This window comes from Mus caroli, chromosome 1 (genome assembly GCF_900094665.2).
Source record: "Mus caroli chromosome 1, CAROLI_EIJ_v1.1, whole genome shotgun sequence".
NCBI classification, from domain to species: Eukaryota; Metazoa; Chordata; class Mammalia; order Rodentia; family Muridae; genus Mus; species Mus caroli.
Genome location: NC_034570.1, coordinates 22,369,005 through 22,392,843, shown reverse-complemented (window position 1 = coordinate 22,392,843; position 23,839 = coordinate 22,369,005).

Sequence of the window (23,839 nt, the reverse complement as noted above, 5' to 3'; positions counted from 1 at the left end):
GGGTGAATACAGTTGGGAGTATTTGTAGTGATAAAGGAGAGGTAAATGTAATTAGTACATATTTTTTGATTTTTTTTTATTTTTTTTGGTTTAAAAAAAACTGTTTTCAATATAAGAAAAACTGTCTGTATTCTTTGAATTCCCTCAACTTGCGATTCATTACATCCAAGGTTTAACTTTTGCACCTAATGAGAAGCTATAGTGTCTAGATATCTTCTTCCCTTCTGCAACCTAAGGATATGGAACATGGTTGTCCACTTGACAACTGTACAAAGTATGTTGTTAAGCTTTTGTTTGTTCTGAAATTAATATGTGCAACTTACATTTTAATCTTTGAATTTTTACTTTGGGTCTTGGAACACAATCACTTTCAATTTAATTTACAATAAAAATCATGAGCAATTATTCTGTTAACTATGTGTGACATGTACAGACTCCTTAGTATAGCTCTTCTGTCTACATTCTGTCTGTTTTTGTACTCTTGGAATGTTCAAAGCATTCCATCACATACTTGGAAAATGCTACATTTCTGTTGCCAAAAGATGAAAGACTCTTGGATTTCATTGCAGTGGTATACAGAGATTAATTTATTTTAGTCACATCATCTGGGCAAATTTTAACCAAACACTAGTATAATCAGTACGGTCTTCACTTCTCCTGAGCATATCTTTTATATTACATATGGAGGTTTGCGTTAAAAAATGGGACTTTGTTTTAGCCAGTAATTATAGTTTCAAAGTAAAGGAAAATTTGGCAGGTGACATGTTAGTATACTTTCTAGTTTCTGAAATTTAGAAAAAGAGGCAACAATTCAACCCAGACAGCCTACACTATTTAATTTTTTCTCAATAATTAATAAATATCTGGCTTGGGGAAGGGTATGATATATATTGAAAGAATAATTGGCTGGTTTTTTATCTTGATTTTGTCATTTGTGTTATTATGGACTCTGACCAATAATTTCAATTTTTGTAAAGTATTAAGGATACAGTAAAAAACCACTGGTCAAGAAAACAAAATCCTGGCCCTAGGTAGAGACCTTTCAACTGAAATGGTTCTTAAAGCGGTGGTTGAGCACACCTTTAATCCCAGCACTTGGGAGGCAGAGGCAGGTTTATTTCTGAGTTCGAGGCCAGACTGGTCTACAGAGTGAGTTCCAGGACAGCCAGGGCTATACAGAGAAACCCTGTCTCGACAAAAAGAAAAAAAAAAGAAAAAAGAAAAAAAAAAAAAAACATTTCAAAGGCCATACCTAAGAATGTGGGCTCACTCTAAGCTTTGCCAAAGAAATAGGAGGAAAAGATAGTGTTTTACTGAATCACTTTCCTTTCCTTTCCAGAACACCGACTCTACTGAAATAGCCTACAGGCTGCAAGCTTGCAGGATGATAAGTATGACTCATTGTCGGAATTATTAAGAAAAGCATTACTGTTCTTGTCCTTATATCTCTTTCTAAGCATGTGTTCCTTAACACTTTTGGTTGCTATAACATTTTGGACTTCCTTAGACTTCCACATCATGTGGATATTTGTGCATCCTGTATATGACATCCATGGAATAAACACCATTATTCTTTTCTGTTTCTACTCTGTTATTATACTTTACAACATGGCTTCCATGGGATTTTTTTTTTTCTTTTAAACTCTAATAAAAGTTGTCCTCGAGCTGCAATTTGAGTTCATCCTTAAATGGTCTCATTAATCAGTCTAACAACTCCAAGAAGGGACCCTTACTTTAACTGTATCATCAATATAGGATAAATAGTTTTCTTCATTTGATGAAACTAGCTGGGTTTATTAATAGGTAGTCATTTCAGTTCAGTTCAATTAGGTATATTTCAATTTCTCTCTTTCTTTCTGTGTGCTCATGTATGTGTGCATATACACACAGGCAAACATTGAAAATTAAACGTAAATTTGAAATTATCTATGTGTCTTATACACCCAAATTTCTATAAATAATGACTTCAAAAAATAAATTACAAAAACTGATTTTAAGGCAATAGCTGAAGAATTGAATGTGTTACACTGCATATGACTAGGGGTCAAAATTGTGGTTCCACATCTGGTCCAGGGCTCAGGCCAGTGTGGGAGGCAGAGATGGGGAGTTTGACTGCACTCACCCCCATAGAACCGCTGGGTGGGTGTCAGGCTGTGGAAAACAGCAGGATTCCAGCTCTGGGAATGGGAAAGGCGCAATCTGGGAACTCTGTGGACCTGCCAGAGTCAGGCTCAGGCTCTCAGGCACCAGAGACAAAACTGGGTACTGCAGAAGAGCCAGTTCTGGGATCACTGTGCTGAAAGGAGGCCAGGCATATCAGGTTCTCACTCTTGGGCACCACAGATGCTTTTGGATGTCTCAAAAGAGCTAAGAACAGTGTGGATACCTCAGGCAGACTCTAGAATGGGGCCCAGCAGAAAAGGGTAGGAGGAGAAAGCTCTGGCAGGTTACCATGGGGACAAGAGTCCTTGTCTTGCCTGGCAACTTTTTTTGAATGCTACTTGGGTTTGTAGCTGCCATGGCTGGAGCACAGGGAAGCTTCCTGGCAGGAGGTTAGACTTGTAGCTCTCTAGAGGAAGACCTGCTCCATTGCTCCAGCATGGTGGATCCTGATGAGAAAAGGCAGTCCATGGTTTTAAGGTGTTTATTGTAGAAAGGCAGAGAGAGAAAGAGAGAGAAACATAGAGAAGTAAAGGCTGGCCATGGCCATTTGGAGAGAGGGGGAAGGGAAGACTGAGAGAGGAGGAGCAAGGGAGCAAGGGTAAAAGCAAGAGAACAGACCTATGGGGGGTGGGGGCGCAAGCAGCTCCTTTTTTAGTGGGCTGGGCCATCTAGGCTGTTGCCAGGTAACTTCGGTGGGAGCATACCTGACTGTTGTCAGGTAACTGTGAGGGTGGAGTCCAGACAGAATATCAGGAGCTTGGGGCATTGCCTACATGACTGATGGCCAAATTCCTCTCTGCGGGGGTGGGGGGAATGGGAGAGCTGTGGGAGACTGTAGCTGCGACAGGAACTAGGGACTCAGGAGGCAAAGCTGGACACCTGCTATTCCTTAGGTTCACTGGGATTCCAGGCCTGTGCTGTACTAGAGACCAGGCTGTCTGTGGACAGCTCACCGACCCACATATGACTTGGATCAAGGTTACTGAATATAGAGTTTGGATGCAGAATGACTCAGAGTTTGGAACTTCACATGCATTTAAAGCCTTCTGGAAGAAAGGAAAGAAAGGCACAGGTTTAATAAAGGCAAAGTATTCATATATGCAATATTTGTAGAATTCATTTTGGTATTAAAGCTTCCTTTTTTAATTTGGATAATCCTTATATAAAATCCCAAGTTTTATTTTAAAGATATCAATGTTAGAGACACTCAACCAGCACTTATCAGTAGAGTTAATTTAAAGCGATTAGGTTGAATAAAATTACTGAAGATTAGTGAAGATGTAAATATGTTAGAAAAGATAAGATAATACTGTGGAGATTAGTGACTCTGACAAACGCATTTTTCTATAGTGGTAAAGCCAAAAGAGTTACTGTGAGATCATGTTCCTTGAAGACAAGGCTGGCAAAGATGTGCTGGGAGAATAATGAGGCTACAATCGACTCAGAGAGGCAGTTGTAAAAATCCCTGCTTAAGACATCAGGATCAGAAAGGCTTAGGCCATTCTGGGGTATCAGTGTCACAGTAGAAAGGACTGCTTTTGCTAGGAAAATAGCCATACTTCCACTGTAAAAGAAACAACAGCAGCAGCAACTAAAACAAAAGTCTGTCAATATGTCTCTTTGGTACTGGCTAATTCTGACATTGTATGTTAAACACACAAGTAACTTTATGTTTATTAAGCAGGTTGTGTATAGTTAGAAATACATGAATATTTATTTTCATATATATATATTTAAACATCTATATAATAAATGAACATTCTAGTGGCCATAAATTTAAGAGAGAACAATGGAATTCATGAGAAAGGCTGGAAAGAGAAAGGGGATTATATTTGAATTTCAAAATTGTCTTTAAAATTTTTAAATGTTTGAAAACCTTGGAATTCTTTCTAACTTCATCATCAATATGTCATGAGATCATCTCTATTGATTCCACATATATGTTATCATTAATAAACTCTGTTTTTTCTTACCTATTATATCATCATCATGATCATCACCAACACCACCATCATTATCATTATAAATTAATAATAAATTATATCAATATTATGTTAATATCATATACTAACAATATTATATTACTACTACTGCTAGTCTGTGTAGTAGAATTTGGGCTAAATAATTATTCTGTCAATGAGGCACATTACCATCTACTTGTTATCATTTTTAAATGACAATCAAAATCTCAGAAAAGAGTCAACATGAAAATTTTTGGAAGATATCTATTAGTAAAAAAATAACCAATGGTGAAGTTTTACTCTCAGAGGTTTTTTAATGTTTTATAGTGGGTCTTAGTGAAGTGAATGCATTGAACATAGTTGAAAGGTTTAGCATTAACAGTTTCTCTGATCTGTGATTCTTCGATGGCAGGGCCAGTAAAAGTAAAATTACCTTTCTACCAGTTTTGAAATCTCCTCTAGTTTATGAAGTCCCTGTAATTACCTGGTATTATTTTAGCAATACAATAGCGAGCTTCCTTCACCTAGAAACCCCAGGAGATAACTACAAGCTGCCAGGACACTACTCGGTATAACTTATTTTACTTTTTTACTATAAATCCTATGATCAATAATCACACACCACGCGCGTACACACACACACACACACACACACACACACACACACACACACCAGTATACTTTTCAGAGCCATAATAACTTTTTTTTTTTTTTTTTTTTGTAAAGAGGCACATTTCTTAGTTCCATGATATCTGCAACTTTCAAGTCCAACCAATAGAAAATATGCAGGTAATATTCAAAAAGGCTTTCATTAAGTTTATAAATATAAGAAAAATTTTCAGTATTTCTACGTACTTAGTAAAGTCAATGAACTTTAAAACTTTTCAACATGTGGTTATTTGCCTGATCATGTACCATGTGTGTTTTCCATTTTAGGCCTACTAAGAAAATAAAACTCTATCTTCTCGCAAAATGCCATAAGTTTAATTGTTGACATGAAGGGAAAACAAAGGAGAGAACTCAAGTAATTATATTTTCATTGAAATGGTTGACTTCTGTAATAATAAGTGTTTCATTACCAAATATTCACTATAACTAGAATTACATGTTATATAATGCCCAATCCTAAAAAAGTACAAGTGTTATTCAATTTCTGTATTTCTGAGAAAAACAGTCAACATAACCAACCCAGTGAAGGAAGAGTTGATTTTGACTGGCAGGTTGATGGCACAGTCCATATTGATGAAGTCATGGTAGTACTAGCCTGGCATGAATCACTGATTAATATCAAATCAATATGGAAAAAGTCAGAGAGAACTGAGTTCTATATCTCAGCTCCCATTATACTTGTATTCAATCTGATCCTCAAGTCAAAGCACAGACTCAAATACAATAAAAATAAATAAATCACATGTGGTATGTGTGCGTGTGCGTGTGCGTGTGCGTGTTTGTGTATTTTAATTCATTGCTTGGTTTGCATAACGTAATACTTAAGTGGAATCACATATTTTGAAAATAAATGTCATACATATTCTGGCACCAAGTCATTTGCATGGGATTATATCTATTAAGAAGACAATCTCTATCAGAAACTACCTACTGCTTACTTACTGACTTGCCTATCAGTATACTGAACAAGGTTTGCTTATGTTTTGATAGCTATATAACATGTTTTTGACCAGTTGTTTGGTTTTTCTAAGTACAGTGTTGCACACATACTTTCATAGTGGTTCAGAATGTCACATTAGAAGTCAGAAAGAAGTTGGCTTCATTCCTTAACTGTCATCATTAAAAATACTCTCTAATGGTTAGTTTAGCAAACTGGAAAATGTTACTGAAGCTTATAGAATAATCTTCAGTCCATTAAAGAAGGATTGTTAAGGTAGTTATTGCAGAAATCATAAAATATTTATGCAGAATAGAAAATACTATACATATTTGTTAATAACACTTTTGTAAATTAAATGAAGGCTAAGGCTTATCAGATGTCCCCTAAAGTTGATTTGTTTATTTTTATCTAGATCAGCATTAATATTTACCTGTACATGTAAAATATTCTCTCCACCATGATATACTGATACTTATTATTCATTCATATGCATCATATTTAAATATTCCCCACTTGTAAATCTTTTTCATATAGATGCATCCAATTCTGTGATGCAGAAAGAATTTTCCATTTGTTTGGCCTTATAAAGCACTTTGTTCAAAACGATGTAGAACAGCAATTACTGGCTTGCAGAACTGTCTCTTTTAATAGTGCAAATATTTCTAGAACAGGAAGCATATTCTTTTTCTTTTGATTGTTCCCAGGTCTCTGTCAGGGTTTATTGACTGTGCATGAATACTAAATTGTTTGCAACCATAAGTAGAAGGGTCGTGCCACATTTCAAACATAATTGTAACTGATTTTCACTCTAAAGATTAACTGATTTGCCAAAATTCACAAAATTAATTGTACCATTTCCTAGATATTAGTAGCCTCATAAAACCTTCAAAATGTGCCTGACAACATGCCAAAATTACAAAATTCATTATGTAGTTTATTGCATAATATACAATGCCATATTTGTAAATATGAATACAAGTGTCTGTCTCATTTTATCACTGCAACTGAACTATCACTTTGCATTTCAAATCAGAGTTCATCAGGTAATGCAATAATGATCAGCACTTGGAATTGGAACATGAGTACTAATCAGTGGATCTCTTTCAAAGAAGCAAGATCATTTTAATTTGCTACCTTTCACCATGTTCCATAAAAACAGGACAATGTCTAATAAGGAAAGAAATTGCTATGCATCATGTTCAATTGCAGCAATTCTGTCAGAAGTTGCATTTCTAAAGCTTTCCTAATCTAATAATGTTTTTAAAAAAATATTCAAAATGAGTAGTCATCATTTTCTTAAGTTGTAAACATTTTCAAATCTTTCATATTGAAAATTCTGGTTTGATTTACAAGTGCATATTACATACAGATGCATATTAGTATTCACATTTTCTCATGCTAATGTGTTAAGCATGCATTTTGAAACTGTGCATCATTTTGTAGAGTGTCTAGGAAACTCCTCCCAAAGGATTTTCAGGAATTTTTTTCACACAACTATGATTGCTTTAGAGAAAAGACAATTAATATCTATATGTGTTTGAAATTTTTTTTTTTTAAATTTTTTCTTTCTTTTAATTTTTTCCTTTTTCTTTCTATTTTTACACTCCAGGTTTTATTCCCCTCCCAGTCCACACCCCAACTATTCCACATCCAATATCTTCTCCCTGTCCCCCTGTCTAAAAGAGGATGTCCCCACCATCCACCACCCATCCAACCAGGCCTCTAAACTCTCTGAAGACTCCAGTCTCTTCAAGGTTAGTTGCATTTTTTCTGACTGAACGAGACCCAGCAGTCCTCTGCTGTATACACGTTGAGGGCCTCATATCAGCTGGTATATGTTGCCTGGTTGGTGATTCAGTTTGTGAGAGATCTCAGTGGTCTAGGTTAATTGAGACTACTGGTCCACCTACAAGGTTGCCCTCCTCTTCAGATTCTTCCATCTTTTCCCTAATTCAACCACAAGGGTCATAAGCTTCTGTCCATTGGTTGAGTGCAAATATCTGCCTCTGACTTTTTCAGCTGCTTGTTGGGTCTTTTGGAGAACAGTCATGACATGTCCATTTGGTTAGTGCTCCATAGCCTCAGTAACAGTGTAAGGCCTGGAGGTCTCCCCTTGAGCTGGATCCCACTTTGGGCCTGTCACTGGACCTTCTTTTCCTCAAAAATTTCCCCATTTTCATCCCTGCAGTTCATTCAGACAAGAACAATTATGGGTCAGAGTTTTGACTATGGGATAAAAACCCCATCCTTCAGTTGTTGCCATGTCATTCTGCTGGAAGTAGGCTCTACAAGTTCCCTTTCCCCACTGTAGGTCAATTTATCTAGGGTTTCTTTGGGTCCTGAGTGTCTCTTGCCTCCCAGGTCTCTGGTATATTGTGGAGGGTCCCCCAACTTCCTACCTCTGGAGGTTGCCTATTTCTATTTTTTTCTGCTGGCACTCAGGGATTCAGTCATTTTCCCCTAAAAAAATACCAGATCATGTTCCACTCTGCCCCTATTTCCCACCCCCTTTCCCTTCCAGGTCCTTCCCTCCCTCCCCCATTATGATTGCATTCTTCACCCTCCCAAGTGGCCCCTTCAGCTTGTTGACCTTTTTGAGTGCTATGGACTGTATCTTGAGTATTCTGAACTTATTTTTTTTTCTAGTATCCACATTTTAGTGAGCACATAACACTCAGGTCCTTTTGGGTCTGAGTTATCTCACTCAGGATGATATTTTCTAGTTCCATCCATTTGCCTGCAAAACTCAGGATATACTCATTCTTAATAGTTGAGTAGTATTCCATTGTGTATATGAACCACATTTTCTGTATCCATTCTGCTGTTGTGGGACATCTGGGTTGTTTCCAGCTACTGACTATCACAAATAAGGATACTATGTTAATATCCTACTTCTGTTATTTTTTGACCTTTGCACCTGCACTGGCTAGTTTTGTGTCAAAATTGACACAGCTGGAGTTATCACAGAGAAAGGATCTTCAGTTGAGGAAATGCCTCCATGAGATCCAACTGTAAGGCATTTTCTCAATTAGTGATCAAGGGGGAAAGGCCCCTTGTGGGACCTTCTCTGGGCTGGTAGTCTTGGTTCTATAAAAGAGCAGGCTGAGCAAGCCAGGGGAAGCAAGCCAGTAAAGAACATCCCTCCATGGCCTCTGCATCAGCTCCTGCTTCCTGACCTGCCTGAGTTCCAGTCCTGACCTCCTTGGTGATAAAAAGCAGTATGGAATTATAAGCTGAATAAACCCTTTCCTCCCCAACTTGTTTCTTGGTCATGATGTTTGTGCAGGAATAGAAACCCTGACTAAGACAGTACCCATGAGAAAGCTTATTACAAAATTGATTTATTTATGAAGATTTTTATTGCCTATTTTTGTCCTCAGAGTTTCTACTATTTGCCTTTGCTATTAAAATAACAAAACTGAAATCACTTAATTTAGTCATTTCAAATAAATATCCTTAATCAGAAACTCATTTCACTTAGTACAGCTTCTGACACACCAACATTGTTGGTCAATGGCTTTAATTTTAGCAACCCTTGCTTCTAGTTCGCTAGTTAATTCTTTTATAATTTTGACTGCTTATTCTCTGCTTGCTCCTTAGAATGAAATATTACCAGAATTCTTCAAGCTCCTTGACTAGGCAATAGATTCTTTTTTAGACAGCAGAACTATAAAGTGAAACAAATTTAAAGTTTATGTAAAACTCGAGTGTGAAATATGGCTTAAATATAATAATAAGCCATATTTATCATAAATAAATATGATTTTATACAGATATCTATTACTTTGGTATTTTCATTCCAAACTGGAATGGGTTAGAAGATGAAGAGAGAGAATGGGATGAAGTGTGAGTTAAAGTGAATGTAGTTTGAGTAAATCAAGTGAAAACCTAGCAAATAGTAACCCAATTTAAAGCATAAAATAGTGATTGAAGACAAATGACATTCAAGGCTAGACAAAGCTAGAAGAGCAAGGTGACATCACACAAAATCCTCATTGCCAAGTTTGTTATACCTCCATATGAGTTGTTGGTCATGTTGAACCCAGAGGCTCACAAACAATGTGACCACCTACATTCTTCTTGGCTACTCAACAGAACCAATTTGTAATGTCTCTTAGCCAAATATACCATATACCTTGCATGCAATATACAGAGATACCATGCAGAAACTGAGATTCATACTTCCTTGATGCTGGCTAGCACTCATTAAGCATCAATTCTTCTGGCTATTATAAATAAGGCTGCTATAAACATAGTGATGCATATGCCCTAGTTATATGTGGGAGCATCTTTTGAGTATATGCCCAGTGCAATTATATTAATATCTTGAGTTGTAAAATATATAAGCCATATAGAATTTCATATATATATATATATGAAAAAAACAGAAGCAGAGAAGGACATGCATCATTCTGTCATGCAAGAATCTGAGTCAAGTTCAGACTTTTATATTTATTGGTGACAACAGAGGCAGCTCTTCAGTCCTCTATTTTTCTAACAGAATCATCACGGAATTCAATTCTGCACTACATTCATGCATTGAAACTCCCATTTCATTAACATTTGAATGTGGAATTTCGAGGAGGAAAGTATACTTTGATGCAGTTGTGAAAGTGTATCATGATGGAAAATTCCATCATTTTGTCCAACTCTCTCCTTCTTGTATGATTGAGAGTGAGTATATAACCTGGAAGGAAGAATTAAACTTCTTGTAGTTTTGATCTCAGATGTAGAATCACCCAGAAACCTGGTAAATAAATTTAAATACCTGTTCACATTTGTGGGATGTAAACCCATGCCAGGAAGTTTGGCAAGGTAGAGCAGGTTAAGACCCTGGGACCAGAAGACTCTGTGGGCATGAACATGGGGCTTAGGTGACTCCAACTTCCCTGCCAGACTCCTGAGTTGGAACACTTGCCATGCTTCTCACATAAGAGTTGTGACCACAGATTGCATACTCCCAAAACATACTGAGTGCTCAAGAGGGCTTAGCCAATAAGCTTTCCTTCCCAGACATTCCTCCCTGCAAAAGGTATTTAATCTCAGGCCCACCCTGAGAAGTGAGGTTTAGTTTTATGCATCCTTTTTCCACCATGACATTAAACTCTCTAGAACCATGGACTCTCTCTTTTCATTAATATCTGCCATGGGGAGCTATGAATAAGGCCTTTGCCTGTAGAGCTACAGCCTACTCTCCTGTAGAAGGCTTCTCTGTGCTCCCAGCCACAAGCACCACCAAGCCTGCCTATGATATTACTGCCTGCTGGGACAAAAAAGAGCTCCCAGCTTCCCCCCAGCCCTGGGCTAGATGCTTTCTCTACTCTTTTGATAACCATAGTCAGACTCCCTGTGCTCTGTGGCAGAGTGGATGCAGACCAACAACCCTACACACATTTACATCGAATAAAGCCTATTAGACATATTACAGCACAGGAATGAAATATATGAAATTAAACACATTTCAAGAAATTTACAAAAGAAGATAGAAGGTATTTGGACTGGGTGAGTATAAAACAGAAAGTTCATTGTACACTGTGCCACAGCTCATGGAGCTGATCCTGTGCTACAGTGATACATACACATTTAATGCTAGGAAACTGCTGGGCTCTCAGGAATGCAGACATACCTGTGAGCACAGGTAAGCCCATCACTTCTGCTCAAGTTAATGGCCAATAAGTGACATACCCAAAACCAACAAGACACAACAACCAAGAACAGCCAGGGACAGGATCTTTCTGAGTTCTGTCTGTACCCCTGAGCTAACCCTGTGCAACTGTTCTCCATACCCAAATTTCTCCTTAAGAAAACTGGTCTCCAAAAAGTACAGATACACAGGCTTGCAAGAAAGACAAGCCTCTGTCAAATACAGCAAGACCAGCTAACACAAGAGATAACCAGATGGTGAGAGGCAAGGGCAAGAACATAAGCAATAGAAACCAAGACAAATTGGCATCATCAGAACCCCGTTCTCCAAACACAGCAAGTCCTGGATACCCCAACACAACAGAAAGGCATGACTCTCATTTAAATCCTCATCTTGTGATGATGATAGAGGATGTTAAGAAGAACATAAATAACTCCCTTATAGAATTATAGGAGAATACAGGTAAACAGGTAGGAGCCCTTAAAGAAGAAACACAAAACTCTCTTAAAGAAATCCAGGAAAGCACAACAAATCAGGTGAAGGAATTGAACAAAACCATCCAGGATCTAAAAACGGAAGTAGAAACAATGAAGGAATCACAAAAGAAAACGACTTTCCAGATAGAAAACCTAGGAAAGGAATCAGGAGCCATATATGCAAGCATCGCCAGCAGAATATAAGAGATACAATAGAGAATCTCAGGTGCAGAAGATACCACAGAAAATATTGACACAACACTCAAAGGAAATGCAAAATGCAAATAGTTCCTAACTCAAAACATCCAGGAAAACCAGGGCACAATGAGAAGAACAAACTTAAGGATAACATGTATAAAAAGATTGTGAAGATTCCCTACTTAAATAGCCAGTAAATATCTTCAACAAAATTGTAGGAGAAAACCTCCTTAACCTAAAGAAAGAGAAGCCCATGGCCATAAAATAAGCATACAGAACTCCAAATAGACAGGACAAGAAAAAAAATTCCTCCCTGGCATAATAAAACACCAGATGCAGAAATGGGAAAGTGTTTGTTTGTTTGTTTGTTTGTGTTTTTGGGGGTTGTTGTTGTTGTTTTTTTGTTTTTGTTTTTGTTTTTGTTTTTGTTTTTGTTTTTGTTTTTGTTTTTGTTTTTGACAGGGTTTCTCTGGATAGCCCTGGCTGTCCTGGAGCTCACTTTGTAGACCAGGCTGGTCTCTAACTCAGAAATCTGCCTGCCTCTGCCTTCCAAGTGCTGGGATTAAAGTTGTGTGCTACCAGGCAGTAAGGGAATAGTTAAGTAACATATAAAGGCAGACCTATCAGAATTACAGCAGACATCTCACCAGAGACTATGAAAGGTAAAAGACCATGAACAGATGTCATATAGACCCGAAGAGAACCCAAATACCAGCCCATGCTACTATATCCAGCAAAATTCTCAATTAACATAGACCAAGAAAATAAGATATTCCATGACAAAACCAAATTTACACAATATCTTTCCACAAATCCATTCCTACAAAGGATAATAAATGGAAAACACCAACACAATGAAGGGAACTACACATAGAAAAAGCAAGAAAATAATTGTAAAACAAATCCAAGAGAAGATAGCCACACAAGCATAATTTCACCTCTAATTAAAAGAAAAAATAACAGAAAGTATCACTTTGCTTAATAATTCTTAACATCAATGGACTCAATACTCTAATAAAAAGAGATAGACTAATAGACTGAATACATTAACAAGACCCACCATTTTGCTGCATACAGGAAACACACATCAGTGTCAAAGGCAAACACTGTCTCAGAAGAAAGGGCTGGAAAACAATTTTCCAAGCAAATGGTCTCAAGAAACAAGCTAGAATCGCCATTCTAAAATCGAATAAAATCAACTTTCAACAAAAGTTACCAAACAATATATAAGGAAGGAGACTTAATACTGGTCAAAGGAAAAACCTACTAAGATGAAACCATCTAAAAACCATCTAAGTTCTAAGATGTTCAGAACTATAAATTCTGAACAATTATACTCCACATGCAAGGACACACATATTAATAAAAGAAACTTTATAAAAGCTCAAAGCACACATTGTACCCCACACAATAGTAGTGTTCCCACTCTCAGCAATGGACAGATCATGGAAATAGAAACTAAACAGAGATACAGTGAAACTCACAGATTATGAACCAAATGGATGGAACAGATATTTATAGAAAATTTCACCCTAAAGCAAAAGATTATACAATCTTCTCAGCAACTCATGGTACCTTCTCTAAACCTTCTCTAAAACTGACAAAAAACAAACAAACAAAAACAAACAAACAAAAACAAACAAACAAAACCTCTGGCCACAAAACAGGCCTCAACAGATACAAAGAGATTGAAATAGTCCCATGCACCCTATATCACCATGGATTATGGCTGGTATTAAATTCCAACAAAAGCAATGAAAAACACAAATACACATGGAAAATGAACAACATTCTACTCAATGATAACTTGGTCAAGAAAGAAATAAAGAAAGAAATTAAGGACTTTTTAGAATTTATTGAAAATGAAGGCACAACCTACCCAAACTTATGAGACACAATGAAAGCAGTGGTAAGAGCAAACTCATAGCTCTAAGAAGACTCCAAAAAGAAACTAAAGGGAGTTTACAGTAGCAGCTTGACAGCACACCTGAAAGCTCTAGGAAAAAGAGAAGGAAGTACACCCCAAGAGTAGTAGACAGCAGGAAATAATCAAACTCAGGGCTGAAATCAACGAAGTAGAAAAGAAAAGAACTATACAAGGAATCAACAAAACCAGGAGCTGGTTCTTTGAGAAAAATCAACAAGATAGATAAAGACTTACCCAGACTAGCCAGAGGGTACAGAGACAGTATCCAAATTAATACAATCAGAAATGAAAAGGGAAACATAACATTGGAAACCATGGAAACTAAAAAAAAAAAAAAAATCAGATCCTACTACAAAAGTTTATACTCTACTAAATTGGAAAATCTGGATAAAATAGGCAATTTTCTAGACCCATACAAGGTGCCAAAGTTAAAACAGGATCAAATAACCATCAAACCAGCCCCATAAGCTGTAAAGATGTAGACGAAGTCATTAATAGCTTCCCAATCAAAAAAAGCTCAGGACCAGATGGGTTTAGTGCAGAGTTCTATCAGAGCTTTAATGAAGATCTAATTTCAATACACTTCAAACTATTCCACAAAATAGATATGGAAGGTACACTACCCAATGCATTCTATGAAGCCACAATTACTTTGATATCTAAACCACAAAAAGACCAAACAAAGAAAGAGTACTTCAAATCAATCTCCCTTATGAACATTGATGCAAAAGTTCTCAATAAAATTCTTGCCAACAGAATCCAAAAAAACATCAAAATGATCATTCACCACAATCAAGTATGCTTCATCCGATGGATGCAGGGATGCTTCAATATATAGAAATCCATTATTGCTACATAAATAAACCCAAAGAAAATAACCACATGATCATTTCTTTAGATGCTGAAAAAGAATTTGACAAAATTCAGCATGTCTTCATGTTAAAAGTATTGGAAACACCAGGAATTCAAGGCCCATATCTAAACATAGTAAAAACAATACACAGCAAACCAGTAGCCAACATCAAACTGAATGGAGAGAAATTTGAAGCAATCCCACCAAAATCAGGGAGTAGAGAAGGTTACCCACTCTCTTTTACCTATTCAGCATAGTACTTGAAGTTCTAGCTAGGGCAATTAGACAACAAAAGGAGGTCAAAGGTATACAAATTGGAAAGGAAGAAGTCAGAATATCCTTATTTTCATATGGTATAATCATATACTAAGTGACCCCAAAAATTCCACCAGAGAACTCCTACACATGATAAACAACTTCAGCAAAGTGGTTGGATATAAAATTAACTCAAACAATTCAGTAGCCTTCCTCTACTCAAAGTATAAACAAGCTGAGAAAGAAATTAGGGAAATGGCAGCCTTCACAATAGTCACAAAAATATGACATACATTGGTGTGACTCTAACCAAGCAAGTAAATGATCTGAATGACAAGTACTTCAAGTCTATGAAGAAAGAAATCCACAAAGACTTCAGAAAATGGAAAGATCTCCCATGCTCATGAATTGAACATAGTAAAAATGGCCATCTTGCCGAAAGCAATCTACCAATTCAATGCAATCCCCATCAAAACTCCAACTCCATTCTTCATAGAGTTAGAAAGAGCTATTTGCAAATTCATTTAGAATAACAAAAAACCCAGGATAGCAAAAAACTATTCTTAACAATAAAAGAATTTCTGGAGGAATAACCATCTCTGAACTCAGGCTGTATTACAGAGCAGTAGTGATAAAAAAAATGGCATGGTATTGGTACAGAGACAAGCAGGGAGATCAATGGAATAGTTTTGATGACCCAGAAATGAACCCACACACACATATGGTTGCTTGATCTTTGTCAAAGGAGCTAAAACCATCCAGTGGGAAAAAGACTATTTAAAAAAAAAATGGTGCTGGTTCAACTGGCAGTCAGCATGTAGAAGAATGCAAATCGACCCATTCTTATCTCCTTGTACAAAACTCAGGTCCAAATTAATCAAAGACATCCACATAAAACCAGATACACTTAGACTTAATGAAGAGAACATGAGGAAGAGCCTTGAAGATATGGGCACAGGGGAAAAATTCCTGAACTGAACACCAATGGCTTGTACTGTAAGATCAAGAATTGACAAATGGGACCTCATAAAATTGCAAAGATTCAGTAAGGCAAAGGACACTGTCAATAAGACAAAAAGGCAAACAACAGATTTTTACTAATCCTACATCCAATAGTGGGCTACTATCCAATATATACAAAGAGCTCAAGAAGATAGACACCAGAGAACCAAATAACCCTATTAAAAATGGGGTACACGGCTAAATAAAGAAGCACCTAAAGAACTGTTCAGCATCCTTAGTCATTAGGAAAATTCAAACAACCCTAAGATTCCACTTCACAACAGTCAGAGTGGCTTAGTTCAAAAACTCAGGTGACAGCAATGCTGGCAAGGATGTGGAGAAAGAGGAACACTCCTCCATTGCTGGTGGGATTTCATGCTGATACAACCACTCTGGAAATCATTTTGGCATTTCCTGAGTTAATTGCACACAATATTACCTGAGGACCCAGCTATACCCCCCCACCCTTGTCATATACCCAGAAGACGTTCCAACATGGAATAAGGACACATACTGTAATATGTTCATAGCAGCCTTATTTATAATAGCCAAGAGCTGGAAATAACCCAGATGTCCTTCAACAGAGGAATGGATACAGAAAATGTGGTACATTTGCATAATGGAGTACTACTCAGCTATAGAAACTCAATGAATTCTTGAAATTCTTAGGCAAATGGATTGACCTGCAGTATATCATTCTGAGTGAGGTAACCCAATCACAAAAGAAAACACATGGTATGCACACACTTATAAGTGGATACTAGCCCCAAAGCTCCTAATATCCCAGATATGATTTACAGACCACATGAATCTCAATAAAAAGGAAAACCAAAATGTGGGTGGTTCGGTCCTTCTTAGAAAGAGAACAAAACACTCACAGGAACAAATATGGAGATAAAGTCTAGAGCAAGGAAAAAAAAAAAAAAAAAGGCCACCCAGAGACTGTCCCACCTGGGGATTCATCCCATATAGAGTTACCAAACCCAGACACTACTGTGGATGCCATGCTGATATGAGCCTGAGATAGCTATCTCCTAAGGCCAAGGCCTTACAAATACCAAGGTTAATGTTAACAGCCAATCATTGGACTGAGCATGGAGACCCTAACAGAGGAGTTAGAGAAGGAACTAAAGGAGTTGAAGGGATTTGCAACCCCATAGGAAGAACAGCAATATCCACCAACCAGATCCCCCAGAACTCCCAGATACTAAGTCATCAATAAAGGAGTACACATGGCTCCAGCTGCATTTGTAGCAGAAAATGTCCTTGTCATGCATCAATGGAGGGAGAGGTCCTTGGTCCTTTGAAGGCTTGATAGATGCCCCAGTATAGAGGAATTGAGGGCAAAGAGGTGGGAGTGTGGGTGTGTGTGGACGAACACCCTCATAGAAGCAGGGGAAGAGATGATGTGTTAAGGTGTTTCTGTGCATCATGGAACCTGGGAAAGAGGATAACATTTGAAATGTAAATAAAGAAAATATCCAATAAATAATGCACATCTCTTTAAAGGGATTTTGAATACAGGTACTTGGAGTGTTTGGACTATACTTATTCTAAAAGTCATAGGTTATAAAGTAAAAATTCCATTGAGATATGTCTTTATGAGCTTTTTACAACAGAGACAACAGAGATCCTAAAAACAACATAGTCTATTGTCATTGCCCTTATATGAGCACAATAAATAAAAGGTAAGACTGTATTGCTGAAGACACAGTGCGTGTTTGTCGTAGGACAATTAAAAAAAAAAATCAAGCTGGAAGTGTCCTTGAAACTTCCTCCTACATGGATAGCTTTGATGATGCTGAAAAATCACTATTCAGGTCGTAGATAAATCATTGGTATTAGTCAGTAGTGAATCCTAAATCCTGTAATATAAATTGACTAGAAAGTATATACAGATATATCTGAGTATATACTACATGTCATATTATATAATATAATAACATACATAGATATTTCATAAAGCTTCTTTTTACATATGTATTTTTATGAACATATTTGTTCTACTTTCAACACTGGCCAAAAAGATTCCTATGCAACAGGCATGTGTTAATGTAAAGAATCCATACTGATTAAAATGCTGAGATATGTAACTTTCAGCGTCTTATAATGCTGACCCCAATAACATGGTGATGAATAACAGGTGATTATGGAATCAGAAAAAAAAAATGTTGTAAATCTGGAATCATGTAGGTTCTGGACTTGTATGGATATACCACTTTTTGCCAAGATACTTAGCTGTCTGTTATATACAGCAAAACAAGGAAGTGGACAAGTAATCTTAGGGGATCTAGGAGGGGAAAATGGTGCTTAGGACATATTTAGGACCATGGATGCTGCAGTCAAGAGCCTTCTGCACATGCTTGCTGGAGCTGTTGCAGATATCCTGCTTTATAAAACATTCCATTCCCAAGGCCTGGGGAGGTATGTCTTTCCATTAGCCTTGAGACCTCTTAGAAATGAATTTTCTCATGTCAAGAATGCACAGTCACACAAGGGTACATTTTCTCCCCACAGTAACTCTTGAGTGCTCAGCCACTAATGGGAAATAAATATTACCTCCTATCCTGAAAGTACCCCACAGAAGACTTGGGAAGAAAAATAAAAATCAAAGAAGCATAAGATAGGGAAAATGCTGTGAAGTCCATCTTCTGGAAAGAGCACTGATAATGCACTCATGAACTCCCTCAGCTGTTACTACCTTCACATAATGTATACAATAAAAAGCCAAGAAGATTATTTCATCATGATTAGCTAGACTCAGTAGCTGCAAAATAAGCACAGGAATAAAAAGAGAGGAATTGAAACACATGAAGTTGAAAAAGGAATGCACTGGGGTATGATTGGGGGAGTGGTGAGGAGAGTGGTGGGTAAATATATTCAGCATATAAATGGGTGCAAATGTCAAATAAGTTGAGTATTTTCCAACTGTCACGATATTTTGAATGAGAGTAACTCCATAAACTTCATAGACTCCACAGACTCACATGGTTAAATAACTGTCCCCAAGTTGATAGAATGGAAAAGTTAGAAATTAATGATGTAGTCTCTTATTGGAGGTTGTGTGTTGCTGGGGCTGAGTTTTGAAGTTCCCAACACCAAAGACATTCTCAGGGTATGTGCATGTCCTTCTACCTTCTATTTGCACGTACAGATGAGAGTTCACAGATACAGTCATACCTACCTGCCTGTTGTCAAGTTCTGCACTATGGTGGCCATAGAATCACCTTCTATAACTGAAAGTCCCATTTACAAACTTTTGTTTATATTTTCTTCATCTTTTTGTAATCTCCACATGTAGCATGGGCTTTCCATACTGATTAATATTATTTGTTCTACTAGATATAGGCAAAATCTAGTTTCTTATCACAGTCCCAGGTTACTGAATATATTTTGCCTGTTACAATGTAAGCAAAGCTCCTCCATACTGTTTTGCAGAACATGTGCTGGGCGTACACTAATTTGCACTATACTCCTTTTCAAAAGGGTAATGAAGACAGTATACTGGTAGGAGTCTGGTGCTTACTTAGCTTAAAGGCAACATTAGTTTTTTCACCTACAATGCTTGGTCCCAGATCTATCCTCTACTCTTTGTTTTCTCAATACTTTTTTTGGTTGTCTTTAATTAGACTTTAATTTATTTTAATAATAAATAAGGACCAAGTTTTGAGAGAGAGAAACAGAGAGAGGCCGAGACCCAGAGAGAGGCAGAGACAGAGTGAGACAGAGAGAGAAAGAGAGACAGAGAGGGAGAAAGAGAGAGACAGAGGCAGAGAGAGAAGGAGAGGGGGAGGGGAGGGGGAGGGGAGAGAGAGAGAGAGAGAGAGAGAGAGAGAGAGAGAGAGAGAGAGAGAGAGAACTATCAATGACAAGCCAAATTGTTAATCAGGTGAGATGTATGACTTCAAGTATACTGTGTCTAGATACAAGACAAACAAAGAGATTGTAGAGCATGTACAGGTCCTGCTCAGGGTCAATTCAATTGGAGGTGAAGTGGCCATAAGCTCTAATCATTAACCAAAAATCTATCTCCAATTGATATACCCTTGTAAAGAAAAAATATTTGTTTTTTTTTTTTTTCCAATGATTTCAGTCTCACTGACTATGATTAATATACTTAACAGTTAACCTCATGGCCAGAAATAGATCACCAATACAAACTTGAACTCATACTTTTTAAAATTTTTGTCTAATTTTTTTTGGAGGAAATATTTTTAACTTACTGGCCTTTGGTTTGAATATTATATTTCTCATATTTGTGTTTTAATACTTTGCCTTTTCTTATTTTATGTTTGTGTGTGTGTCTGTGTGTTTTTGTGTTTTTGTTGTTGTTTTTGTTTTTTGTTTCCTTAATTCAGTTTGTTTTCCTTGTTGTTTGGTTGTCTGTTAGTTTATTTTCTAAAGAAAGAGATACCAAGTTGTGGAGTGGAGGAGTAAAGAAGTAGATGAAATCTGGTGGGATTTGGAGAAGAAACTGTAATCAGAATATATTGTTAAAAAGTATATTTAAAAATATAAAATATGTACAAAGAAAATATATTAGAGAAAGGAAGAGACATACACATTGGGGACTTCTTTTACAGATGAGCTAAAAGTGCTTATTCAGAATTGTTACATTCCTTTTTTGTTATTTTATTTATTTACATTTCAAATTTTATTTCCCTTCCAGGTTTCCCCTTTGAAAATCCCCTATCCCACCTCCTCTACCCCCTGCTTCTATGAGGGAGAGCACCCATCCACCCATCCACTCCCGCCTCACCACTCTAGCATTCTCCAAAATTGAGACATAGAATCTCCACAGGATCAAGGGCCTCACCTTTTATTGATGCCAGATAAGGCCATCCTCTGCTACATAAGCAGCTGGAGCCATGAGTCCCTCCATGTGTACTCTGGTTAGTAGTTTAGTCCTTAGGAGCTCTGGGTTCTTAGATTTACTGTCCAAGTAGAAACTTTGATTATGTTGTTTGTGTCTGTAGCTGTTATACAAATCGAATACATCCATAACCCTCCCCCCCAAGACTGATGGCACATACTCATCTGAACCAGTTGAAATTCAGCCTGAATCTAGCCTGTTCTGTAGTTATAGAAAGGCTGCAAGCACTGATTCCTGGTTAATTGTTTCCACTGAGATCTTACTTATTTAGGAAGTAAACACAAGGGCACTTTATGAAATAATGCTGGCTTCACTGTTAGGACAGATTTTGATTTAATTTTATCTGAATAGTGTGCATTTAAGTCTATCTTTCCTCCATTCTTTTTGGTATATTTTTAATATGAGTACTAGTACTTTAGAGAAACAGGAGTTTCAAATGGGTCAAAAAGTTATTTGAGTTCAACACTAGTATTTGTGTAAATTATAAATTATATTGTAGATTCTTTGAAATATAAGCTTGGTGTTGTTAATATTTTATATAACAAATAACTGTAAAAACTTACTTTATGCTAAGCAGAGTATTACAACCATAAAACACCTATTCTATTTATAATTATAATATAATATTTATAATTATAATTATAATATTTAATTTCTAATCCAACTGTATTTGAACATATGATTTTAAATTTTTGACTTTATTATTTCTAATTTTGGAACAAGGAAGAGTTTACAAAGATGATTTATTTTTAATTTTTTACTAAATCAAAAGTTCCATAAATTTCACTTAAATGTTCATTATAATTAATTTTCTTCACCTGAAAGATACAAAACACTGTTTTCCAATAAGGTTCACCTAGCAAAGACTCTTGTCTCTGAATCTGACCAAATGAACTTGATTTCCAGCCTTGAGATCTGCATGGTCCTAAACTTTGCATACTATCTTCTGACTCATAGGCACATACTATGGCAAATTTAGGACTTCATACATAAAAACATGTTTTACATATACAGATATATGTCTACATATAAATCCTAATTAACTTTATTAATAAAATGCAATTTAAAAATATTCTTATTTTAATTAAAATGTAATTACATCATTTTTCTTCTTCTCTTGTCTTCCTATAATCCCTCCCATGTCCTCTCACTTTAGACTTTTCAATGTTCCCTTGAATTGATCATTTCTATTTCTTTGATTACTATTGCTACATTTATAAATTAATAAATATGTTAATACAATCTGCTGAGTTTACCTGTAAGTGATTTCAGAGCTTACCAAAATCCATGTTCCCCAGGCATGAAACCCTAATCGGTTATACAATAACCCATTCACCTTTAAGAAATATTTCCCCCAAACTCAGGTATTTTATTATAGTAAGCATTATTAATTTCAAAATGTGTTGGTTCTGAAAAAAAAATTAGTTGATCTAGCTAACCCTTTTTTCTCCCATCAGACATTCACAAATGTGTAACCACCAGCTGAGAGATAAGTGCATATTTCTGCATATGTCCAGTGATACTACTTGGCTAAGTATGTTTTGAACAACTGAGATGTCTTTTGTTGGTGGTGTTAATAGCCTGTTCACTTTGATAAAACTTATGGCATAACCATCTCCAAATTAAATCATCATATCTATATAAAATTTTATCTTATCATCTCCTCTGAACATAGTAATATGTGCATTACATGAGCATATTACACAGTAGTATACATGTACATATTTTCACCCACAGACATATGCTTCTTAAGACTATTCAGCTCATTGCATATTTGGCTCATCTCCTCCCTAAATTTAATAACTTTGAGCTATAAATACATTATTTTAACATTTTATAACACACATGTTCTTATCTCCAATCACCATGTAAACCACAAAAGGACCAAATCACAGAATGAACAAAAGAGGATAGAACGATTGATATTAAATATGCATAGATATTGACTAAGCAGATGGTAACGTGTGCTTAAAATTGTAGATCATACTGTCTTGACACTAAATTTTAATTTGTAATTTGTATTATAATGAAGATTTATGAAAAATAAGAGAAGAAATGAAGAAAGAATCTATACTTCAAGTTTGAAAATGGTTTCAAATTTTTCTATGAAATTAATTTGTTGTTTCCTAAGAAATGAACTAAGACATGATATTGAACATGTAACCCCCTTGAAAAATGTGCTGATACTTTTAGCTATTAAATACACAAGTATATTAACATATACTAAGAAGTATATGTTAAGTTAGCACTATTAATAATTGATATTTTCAATACAGCAAGTCAAATAATATTAGAAACTGCCATTAATACATCACAATGCAGCTACAAACATATATTTATAAATATATATATTTATAAAATATAATCTAATAAAATAAAATATAATAAAATATAAAAATATTTATAAATATATAAATAAGTAAGATATCTATACCTTCCTCATGGTAACATTATATTTACATTAGTGAAATGAAATCTACTGTTTTAAAGATGCAGTATTAACATGCTAATAAAATGACATACTTACTAAATATTCATTCAACAACCAGTATTTTCAACCACTAATTTTGTATTTTTCTTTATACATATAATTTGTATAAAATATAAGCTATAGTGCTTAAATATTCCAATTCATTTATCTGTTACATTTTTGAAGTAAAAATATGGTTCATATTAATTTATTCTTCGTATATTGTGGAAAGCCGTGCAGCGTGCAGCGAGCAATCGCTGTGGAGAGCCGTGCGCGTGCCGCGAGCAATCACCATTATAAGATGGCGCTGGCCTCCGCTGTGACAAACTAGTAAACAAGCCTTGTGCGCAAGTGCGAGAGTGAACTCACTCCTAGTCACTGCCCATTCTCGGCGTGTAATAGTGGGGT